Genomic DNA, 11,312 nt, shown 5'->3' on the forward strand with positions numbered 1-11,312 from the left:
TCTCATCCTGCAGCCGCAGATCCTGGAGAAAAGCTCACCTCTCTTCTGTACCTCCCAGTAGCCTCAGGCCAGGTGAGCCAACCCACTGGAGTCAGGAGACAGAACAGGCTTCCACTGTGAATAAACTGTTACCCGGAGTATCATGCCCATCACATGCTTATCAGAAGGGCATCCGTGATGGCTATAGGGCAATTACTGGAGGGACAAAACAGCATTCTCAAAGAGTCTTATTTTGCTAAAATGTTAAAAGTGAGAGGAGGGAATTCTCTGGCGGTCCAGTGGTCAGGACTCAGAGCTTTCACTGTGGTGGCCCGGGTTCAATCCCTGGTTGGGGAACTAAGATCCTGCAAGTCCCATGGTGTGGCCAAAAAACAAAAAAAGTGAGAGGAAAATGAATCTCTCCCATGGTAGGAACCAGAACATTCTGACTCAGCACAGGGAGAAGGAAAGAGAACAGGAAGGATGAACGCCCGCCTGAGCCCCCTGTGATAGGGATTAGCAGGATGCCAGGATTCGCCAAGCACAAGCCAGGTCCCACCTGGGTCCACAGCAAGGGCGTCCTAGCCTGAGCTCTGCGTCCACAGCAGCGGTGCTCACCGTGTCAGCAAACGCTCCTAATTGCTTAGGGTCCGCGGTTCACTGAGCTAATCCTCAGGATATCAGAGGTCTCTGCAACCGCTGAGGGGGGCTTCCGGAACTCCCTGGAACCCAATCAGTTCCAATTAGCCAAAAAGGCAGGAATGTGGGCTGTGGATGGAGCCGGGATGAAAGGGCTTCTCAGCAGGAGAGGAAGTCTGGTCCAGGGGCTGCCTCATGGAAACAGGCGTGGGCTCCGGCCACATCCAGAGGAGGAAGGGAAGGAACCCAGGTCTCGTGGTCAGTGGGGTCTCCCTGTTCGGCGGGGCTGCCAGGCCATGGGATCAAGCAACACTACCCTTTATAGTTAATCTGATCATTTAAAAGCCACGTTTCAGTAAGCTTGACAGAGAAGGACAAATATTGCATGACTCCACTTATATGAGGTCCCTGGAATAGGCAAATCCTCAGAGATGGAAAGTAGAATTGAGACTACCAGGACCTGGGGGCTTGGGGGTGCGAGGCGGAAGGGGAATTTAGTGTTAATGAGCAAAGAGTTTATGACGGGGCTGACGAAAAGCTTCTGGGTATAGATAGTGGTGATGGTTACACAACATGGTGAATGCATTTTATTCCTATTGTGCACTTACAAATGGTAAAAATGATAAATATTATGTTACGTGTAGAGTCTATCACACTGCATTCATTCAAGGCAAAGAAAACAAAAAACAAACCTTCTTGTGCATAGAAGCCAGCTTCCTCGGAAGTGGCCTTCACCGTCCCTGTTGGCAGGGGACGGATGTGCGGTCCAGGGAGATAGCTCCGTCTATCCCACGGTCACCTGGCGCACCGTGGGGTGGGATTCAAGTGCAGCCTCTGGCTCCACAGCCTCTTACCCCCACCCACGTTCACTGTCATTCCTCGAGGTCAAGTGGAGTCTGCAATTCGCCTGCGTGAGCCCATCCCAGCCCCTGGCTATGGCAGGTCCTTGGAAAGGAGTGTCTGAACTTGAATTCAGTGAGATGTCAGTGAGATAGTCCAGATCCAGATTGTTCTGCCTTTTTCTGATAACGGCCCAACCAGCTCTCACCAGTTAATTCAAGGCTTTCTCACTCATCCGGGTGGATTCCTCCCCGCCTGTCCTCGTTCACTCCAGCGCACACACATGGCGGCCACAGCTTCTGCCTTGAATCGAGGCAGCCTAGGGAGGCGTTTGAAAGCTGCTTCTTGTCCAGACTCACTAAACAATCTTAGGCCAGAGGACCACGCCCCAATCTGTGCAGTGAGAGGGTCAGCCCAGGAGACAGAGGTGGTCCCTGGCACCAAAGCCGAGGCACCCTCTTTTTCCTACGGAAGCCCCTTCATGTATCTGATTGAACCCTGTATTAGTTTCCTAGGGCTATTGCAACAAACAGCCACAGACTTGGTGGCTTAAAACCACAGAAATTTATTCTCTTGCAGCTCTGAAGACCAGAAGTCTGAAATGAAGGTGTCAGCAATTTATGGTTACCAAAGAGGAAGGTGGGTGGGGAGGGATAAATTAGGAGTTTGGGACTAGCAGATACAAACTACTATATATAAAATAGATACACAACAAGGTCCTACTGTATAGCATAGGGAACTATATTCAATATCTTGTAACAATCGATCATGGAAAAGAATATGGAAAAGAATATATATATATTCTTATCTATATATACATATGACTGAATCACTTTTCTGTACACCAAAAACTAACACAACATTGTAAATTAACTATAAAAATTTTTTCAAGTTAATAAAAGAAAGGTGTCAGCAGGGCCATGCACCCTCCTAGGGCTCCAGGGGAGGAGGCTTCTTGCTTCTTCCAGCTTCTGGGAGCTCCCAGCATTCCTTAGCTCATGGCTGCATCACTTCCATCTGTGTCTTCACACAGCTTTCTTTTTTCTCTGTCTCAAATCTCCCTCTGCTTTTGTCTTATAAGGACACTTGTCACCAGATTTAGGGCCCACCCAGATAAACCAGATGATCTCATCTCAAGATCCTTCACGTAATTACATCTACAAAGATCCTTTTCCTAATAAATTCACAGTCACAGGTTCCAGGGGTCAGGATTCAGATGTAACTTCTGGGGGGACCAACATTCTCCCTACTACGGCCCCCAAGCACATTCTCTGTGAAGACCAGGTGTCTGCCTGAGCCTCACCAGATCTTTGGGCAAATCTTCTTTTTATCTCCCACCCAGGTAGTGCCCAAAACAGACCCAACCTTCTCCTGATGCAGAATGTTCTTGAAAGACCAACAGCCCAGTATTGAAATCTCCATCACGTGAATCCCCTGGCGGTCCAGTGGTTAAGACTCCGTGCTTTCACTGCAGGGGGCATGGGTTCGATCCCCGGTTGGGGAACTAAGATCCAGCCTGCCCCACGGCGCAGCCAAAAAAAAAACCTCCACCACAGTTCACCACCACTCAAGTGCTCCATGTGACATAGACAGGCTACACAAGGCCAGGCAACCATCCAGGGTACAGAGCTGAGAGGTTCCAGGAGAGAGTTGGGGCTCATACCCCACCCTGACGATGCGGGTGCAGCACCAAAACGTGAAACAAAGCCATAAAGAGTGATGACATTCAAGGACACTTGATACAAAAAGATGCCCATGCTATGGCAGATGGCAAGTTACCAGTGTACATTTCCACTTCATTTTTGTCTGAACTTCGAGTGGAATTATATGCTTCGGAATGTGAGTTGTGCTTATCTCTCCCTGGTGACAATTCTGGATGATTTGCGACTCTCCTCTTGATGATCTCAATTTTCTGCAATGAACCTGTCAAAAGAATTCCTCTAAGATATAAGAAATACTGAAACACGAATACAATCTGTGAACGTCGAGGCTTTATTTTCTTAAAGTGTGAAAAGACATGAGCAATTTCATCTGAATTGACGATGGGTGATGGCCTGGGCAGGACGGAACTGGCCAGAGGGCTGATAAAGGTGGATGCTGGCAAGCCAGGGACTTGCTGCCCCCTAGAGTCCGTCTGGAGAACCTCAGCACCAGGACCAGAAGGGAAGATGGAAGGGCATTGAAGTCAGGCAGAAAGGCTGTGTAAGACCCCTCTGCACAGTGTTCTGATTCCTGCAAGCCCCCCTTCCTCATCTCCTCCTTGAAGACCTGGCCTGGAAGTGGCCCCTCAGGGGTGCTTTGCTCCCCCACCCGCACCCACGAGCAGGGGCGCTGTCCATTTTGGGCCCCCAGTTTACTGCTCAGCTGACCTGAGTTCTGTCCCCTCGACAGAACTGCCACCCAGCTGAGGACGTTGCAGAGAGTGGGTGCCCTATCTCACCTCCCAGCCTGGGTGCCTGGCCAGAGTGGGCACCTCAAAGATAATTGGAGGCACAAGTGACCTCAGGACTGCATCTCTGTGGCCTCTTCCTTCTGGTCTCATCTCCTCTGTCTAGTTCAGTCCATTCTGTGTGGACTAGAGGTTCCAACATGTGGTCCAGCAGTTCCACTTCGGGGTACTTAACCGAAGGAAACAAAATCACTAACTCAACAAGATATCTGCACCCCCATGTTCACTGCAGTATTATTTACAATAGCCAAGATGGAAGCAACCTAAGTGCCCATGGATAAAGAAAATGTGAGATATGTATATTTGTAATGGAATATTATTCAGCCATAAAAAGAAGGAAATGTTGCCATTTGTGACAATATGGGTGGAACTTGAGGGCCGAATACTAAATGAAATAAGTCAGATAGAGAAAGACAAGTACTGTATGATCTCATTTAGAGGTGGAATCTTTTAAAAAATGGACGAAGGATCTGAATAGATATTTGCTATGGACTGAATATTTGTGTTCCCCTAAATTCATAGCCTGAAATTTAAATCCCCAGTGTGATGGTATTAGGAGGTTGGGACTTTGGGAATGATTATGTCATGAGGGTGGAGTCCTCACGAATAGGATTAGTGCCCTTATAAGAAGAGATACGAAAGAGGAAATGATCTCTCTCTCTCTTTCTTTTCTGCCATGTGAGGATACAGCTAGAAGATGGTCATCTATAAATCAGAAAGAAGGCTGTCACCAAGAACCCAACCATGATCTCAGACTCCATCAGCCTCCAGAACTGTGAAAAATAAGTTCATTGTTTAAGCCACTCAGTTTATGGTAAATTTGTTATAGCAGCACAAACTAAGACAACATTTCTCCAAAGAAGATATACAAGTGGTCAATATGCACTTGAAAATGTGCTCAACATCACCAATCATTAAGGAAATACAAATCAAACCCAAAATGAGATACCACCTGGAATGCACTAGAATGGTTACAATCAAAAGTCAGATAACAAATTTTGATGAGGATGAATTAAAAATTGGAAAATCTCTTAATTGCCGGTGAAATGCAAATTGTGTAGCAACTTTGGAAAACAGTTTGGCAATTCCTGAAAAAGTTCACCGTAGAGTTCCCATATGACCTAGCAATTCCACATTTAAGTATATATACCCCAATGAAATGGAAACATATGTCCACACAAAATTTATCCTTGAATAGTCACTTCAACTTTACTGTAACAGTCAAAAAGTGGAAACAACCCAAATACCATCAACAGACAAATGGAAAAGCAAAATGTGGTACATACCTACAATTGAATATTATACAGCTATAAAAAGGAATGAAGTTTTGATTCACACTGCAATGTGGATGAACCTCAAAGCATCATGGTGAGTGAAAGAAGCCAGATACAAAAGATCACAGAGTATATGAGTCCATTCATATGAAGTGTCCATAACAGGCAAAGCCACACCTACTGAAGGTAGACTAGTGCTTGTTGAGGCCTGGGGTTGTGTGTGTGGAAGGGTGGGGAAAGGGGCTGAATGCTGGAGTATGGTGATTCCTTCTGAGGTGTTGAAAATACTTTAAAATGGATTATGGTAATGGTTGCACAAGTCTGTGGATATACTAAAAATCCTTTAATTATACACTTTAAATGAGTGAATTATGTGGTTTGTGGATTATATCAATAAGTATGTAAAAAAAAAAAAAAAAACCTTGTCGGTAGAGGTCAAAAAGTAATAATAGACCCGCTATTATATTCTCACCCCCAAGTTAAAGGGTTGCTGCTCCCTGCTTGTAACTTCCTATTTTTTTTTTTTTTGGCTGCATTGGGTCTTTGTTACTGTGTGTGTGCTTTCTCTAGTTGTGGCAGGCGGGGGCTACTCTTAGTTGCGCTGCATGGGTTTCTTATCGCGGTGGCTTCTCTTGTTGCAGAGCGTGGGCTCCAGCGCGCGGCCTTCAGTAGTTGCAGCACACAGGCTCAGTCCTGTAACTTCCTTTTTGAAAGTAACCATACATTTGTGTGTGGCAATTGTCTTGTTTTTTGACGGTTCTACCACCTGTATGTGGAGCCCCCATGATATATTTTAGTTTTGAAAAACCTGAGTGTTACCCAGACAAGACCTAACTCCGCTCTCTTCCAGCTGCCCATGTTGCTATTGAGAATTCAGACAGCATGACTTTCTGTTTCTTCTTCTCTGCAAGTTTGAAAAATCTTTCCTTTAACCCCTAGTGTTCTGAAACATACGCTGACTTGTTCAGTGTGAAAGGCAGCTTCTAACATGGCCTTTGGGAGATGATTAGGTCATGAGGATGGAACCCTCATGAATGGGATTATTGCCCTCATAAAAGAGACCCCAGAAATCTCCCTTGCCCCTTTCACCATGTGAGGACACAGCAAGAAGACGCTGCCTATGAACCAGGAAGCAGCCCTCACCAGACAACGAATCTGCTGGTGCCTTGAGCTTGGATTTCCAGAACTGCAAGAAATACAGTTTCTGTTGTTTGTAAGTTGCCCAGTCTATGGTATTCAGTTATAGCAGCCCAAACGGACTAAGATAACCTGTTTTCAATTCTTTGGGGTATATAACTAGGAGGGGAATTGCAAATGTATTTAATGGCAGAAGGAGAGTGTGAAACAGCTCTGATTTTCAGGTAGTGATGAGCATGGTGGCAAATTTTGTTTCAGGTATATGAAGTTAAAAATCCCTCGCTCCTTATTGGAAGGGTCAGAAGAAGGAGCTGGCAGAGTTTTGGTGTGATGGCAGATTTGGGGGGTATTGCGGGGTTAGGGAGGATGTGGGGAAGTGGGGAGAGCTTATAACTCCCCGACATATATGGTCACTTCCTTCCCTGTGTGCCCCCAGAGAACAGCTGTGTCACGATGGTGGCACTGCGTTTTTGCATTATTTCTTTGTTTTGTGATTGTTTCCCCCGCAGTGCTCTGACAGCAGGATTTTCAGAGAGGATTTGAGTACTGCCTTGAGTTGTGTCTTCTTATCTCCCATCTGCTATGATAGCCTCCCCAACCCCTCCTTCTAGAAGCAGTCACCAAATTGATATGAAACCACAGTTTTTCTGATTGTAGACCTAACATGTGATCATTACCAAAAAAATGGAAAACGTAAACCAGGAGGGCAGAAGCTCACTCATGATCCGTCACTCAGACCATCACTGTCAGCATATTTGGTGTTCAATTCTAGTCAGTGTGCTCATTCTATAAGAAGTCTTGGAAGGTCCCTCGCCAGCGCAGCACTTTGTCCAACTCCTTGCATGCCTGCCTCTCCGGCAATAGTGGACAGCTCTTCTTTTGCATGGGAGCAATTCACAAAAAGCAAAACTCTTTCTTGGCCCACCAACCCTCATTCAAAAATGGTGACAACTTTTGAGTCCCACAGGAAAAAGCTAACTATGTTCTTTTACAACTTAGATTTCCTACTTTACTGTTTCGATCGGGGTCAGCAAACTTTTACTAGGTCAGATGGAAAGTACTTTAGGCTTTGCAGGCCAGATGGTCTCTGCCACAAAGACTCAACTCTGCCATTATAGAGTGAAAGCAGCCACAGACCATATGTACACAAATGGGTGTGGCTATGTTTCAATAAAACTTTATGTGCAGGCACGGGAGGAAGTTCAGATTTGGCTTGAAGTCTGTAGTTTGCCAACCCTTGTCGAGATTTTTGCCAGACTTTGTGTTAATTCCCAGCCCAGTCATGGTCGAGAGGAGTCACACAGAGCTGCATTCTCATCTTTTCTTCTGCAATGAATGAATGAGGTCAATGAATGAAGATGGTGTGGCTGATGGGGTGGGGGTGGGGGCAGGCACAGGGAATGGGCCTGCCCCATCATAGGGGTTACCACACAGAGCATTTCCAACCCTTGGGGTCACTGCGCAATGTCCAGACACGTTTTTGGTTGGGGGAATGCTACTGGCATCTGGTGAATGAAGGTCAGGGATGATGCTCAACATCCCTCAATGTGCAGGATGGGGACTTCCCTGGTGGGGCAGGGGTTAAGACTCCGCACTCCCAATGCAGGAGGCCCAGGTTCGATCCCTGGTTAGGGAGCTAGATCCCACATGCATGCTGCAACTAAGAGTTCGCATGCAGCAACTAAGGAGCCCATGTGCCACAACAAAGACCTGGTGCAACCAAATAAATAAAAAAATAAAATAAAATAAAATATGCAGGATGGCTTCTGCTGCAAAAAAATGATCTGGCTGCAAACATCAACAGTGCTGAGGTTGAGACACCATAACTTGAATGTAAGCATGGCAATTTAGAAAGCCTGTTTGCTTGATTTCCATGTATGAATTTCTTGTGGAAATGTGATACATGCAGATGAGAAAATACTTGACCAGAGGAACACAAAATGCAACAAGAATCACATGCAAGCATTCCTCTAACCTCAGGGTCCCCAGTACCCCCACCCTGGACACAGCTTCTCTCAACACTTTTTGTTTATCTTTCCATATTTTTAGAAATTTTAACACAAATTGTTCCACACCCTACACATTATCTTGACCAGTTTTCATTTAAAAAATCACGGCAATCTTTCCATGTGATTCATCTTCACAATGAATAGTTTTTTCTTAAATAGTTTTAAGTTTAGTTCCTAACATGACAGAGTGTATTTTACATACCATCTGTTCATTCTGCAGCCCTCTGGAGCCCTTGCTTAATTGAAGCATGTGGTATACCACTGCCCATTTTAGACGGTGGGTGGCATAATTTCACAATTGCTAATAGAGGCCAAAAGATGAAGGGAACTACAGGGAAGACGAATAGTCTAAAAGCTGCTGGAGAAAGAAGAAAAAAGAGCAGAGGGAAAAACAAGCATATGCAGATTATCAGACACTTATATCCTGAATATAGGGCAACAGGAGGGTTCGGCCTAAGTGCTAGAAGTTTGGACTGTCATTGGTGGAGATGAGGAAGGCTGCAGGAGGGTTGTGTATGTGTGCATGCGTGTGCTTATCGTATTAAAGTGTACCATTCAGTGGTGTATTTTTTCCTGGGTCTGTCATAACAAATTAACACAAACTTGGAGGCTTAAAACTATGGAAATTTATTCTAACCATTCTGGTGGCCAGAAAACTAAAATCAAGGTGTGGGCAGGGATGGTTCCTTCTGGAGACTCTAAGGGAGAATCCTTCCCATGCCTCTCTCCTAGCTTCTGGTGGCTGCTGGCAATCCTTGGCCTTCCTCGGCTTGTAGCTACACGGCTCCAATCTCTGCCTCTGTCATCACATGGCCTTCTTTTCTCTGTGTCTTATATCTGTTTTCCCTGATCTTTTCTTATAAGGTCACCTGTGATTGGACTTAGGGCCCACTGCCAATCCAAGATGACCTCACCTTGCGATCCTTGTGTTAATTACATCTGCAAAAATCCTTCTTCCAAATTCAATCTCATTCTGAGGTTCCAGGTGGATGTATATTCTGGGGGCCACAATTTGACCCACTACAAGTGGTTTTTAATATATTCAGGGTTGTGCAACCAATACCTCTATCTAGTTCCAGAATATTTCATCACCCTACAGGAAACCCCACACCAATTAGCAGTCACTCCCATTCCCTGTCCCCCAGCCGCTGGCAACCACTGATCTGCTTTTTGTCTCCATGGATTTGCCTCTTCTGGACATTTCACGTAAATGAAATCATAAAACACTTGGCCTTTTATGTCTGGCTTCTTCATTCAGCATGTTTTCCAGGTTTATCCATGTTGTAGCATGAATCAGAGTTTCACTCTTTCTTATGACTGTGTAATATTCCATTGCATAGATGCACTACATTCTGTTCTTCCATTCACCCACTGGTGGACATTTGGGTTGTTTCCACCTTTTGGCAATTGTGAATAGTGCTGCTATAAGCATTGGTACTCAAGTATCTATTGGAGTCTCTGGGTTCAATTGTCTTAAGGTCCATACCTAGGAGTGAAATGGCTGAATCACATGGTAATTCTATGTTTAACGTTTTGAGGAACCGTCACATTTCCACAGAGGCAGGACCACTGCCCATGCTTCTGACACCTATTGCAAACTGGAGGTCTCCCAAAACCATCTCAGGTGGTTTTGAGATGGTTAATTAATAATTAACCAATAGTTAATTATTGGTTAGTTAATAATTATTGGTTAACCAATAGTTAGCTATCGGTTAATAATTAACCGATAGTTCATTATTGGTTAGTTAATCAATAGTTAATCAATAATTCACTAGAAGGACTCACAGAACTCATTGGAAGCTGTTATACTCACGGTTACAGTTTATTACAGTGGTAAGATACAACTAAAACCAACCCAAGAAAGAGATGCATGGGGCAGGGTCCAGGAGGGGTCCAAACATGGGGCTTCCAGTTGCTCTCTCCCTGGAGACTCACAGATGGCAATTCCCCCTCCCAGCCACACTGTGTGACAACACACACCAATTATTAACTAGGGAATCTCACCCAAGCCTCAGTACTCAGAGTTTTTGTTGGGGCATGGTCATGTACAGCTGCATGGCTGACTTTCAGTCTCCAGTCTCTTCCAAAGGCAGTACTCAAGCCCCCCATGGCCCGAAGTCCTCATGCACTCAGATACTCCTATCCAGCAGAACATTCCAGGGGCCTAGAAGTCACCTCCTAAGAGCTGACAGCAAAGGCCCAATTTCTCTTAGGCAAGGTTAGTTCTTCACCATACACATGGATTGAAGTTTCTTCTGCTATTGTTTTCTCTCCTGTCTTCCTGGATTATGAATAATTACTCTCCCCCCATTGTTTACATGTTTTTATTGTGGTAAGAAATACAGAAAATGTACCGTAGTAATCATTTCTAAGCATACAGGTCACTGGTGTTAAGAATATTCACATGGGTGTGCAACCACCAGCACCATCTTGCAAAACTGAGACTTTTTCAGACTTTTCATCTTGCAAAACTGAGACTCTGTCCCCATTAAACACTAACTCAGAAACCACCACACAACCGAGGTCAGAGAAGGTGGGATTTGTTAGAATGGCCCTGGTTCATGGAAACATGGGGGTTGGGAAGAGAAAGGATGAAAGTTGGGGGGGGTTGAGGAACCTTGGATTCTTGGGTGAACATCAGCTTAGCTGCCATCAGTTAAAGATAAAATTTACCGTTGAAATGTAGAGCTGTATCCAACTCCACTGGTGCTTAGGGAAATGCAAACAAACAAGAAAAATGGTGAAGTCTAACCTCTGGCTATTGTTATGAGCAGTAGCTCTAATGAAAGTGAAGAGAATGTTGGGTCACACCTTCCTGCCAGAGCAAGGTCAGATTTCTATAGATCTGAGCTTTGGCCACCAGCCCACGAAGGGAAAAGTTATGTGGGGACAACAGAGTGCCTCTTAGGCCTCTGGTCACCGGGAAGGTAATCCACATGACATGCGGGCGGGCGAACCAAGAAACTACTGATAGTGGATGGGGTG

Source organism: Tursiops truncatus, chromosome 3 (genome assembly GCF_011762595.2).
Source record: "Tursiops truncatus isolate mTurTru1 chromosome 3, mTurTru1.mat.Y, whole genome shotgun sequence".
NCBI lineage: Eukaryota > Metazoa > Chordata > Mammalia > Artiodactyla > Delphinidae > Tursiops > Tursiops truncatus.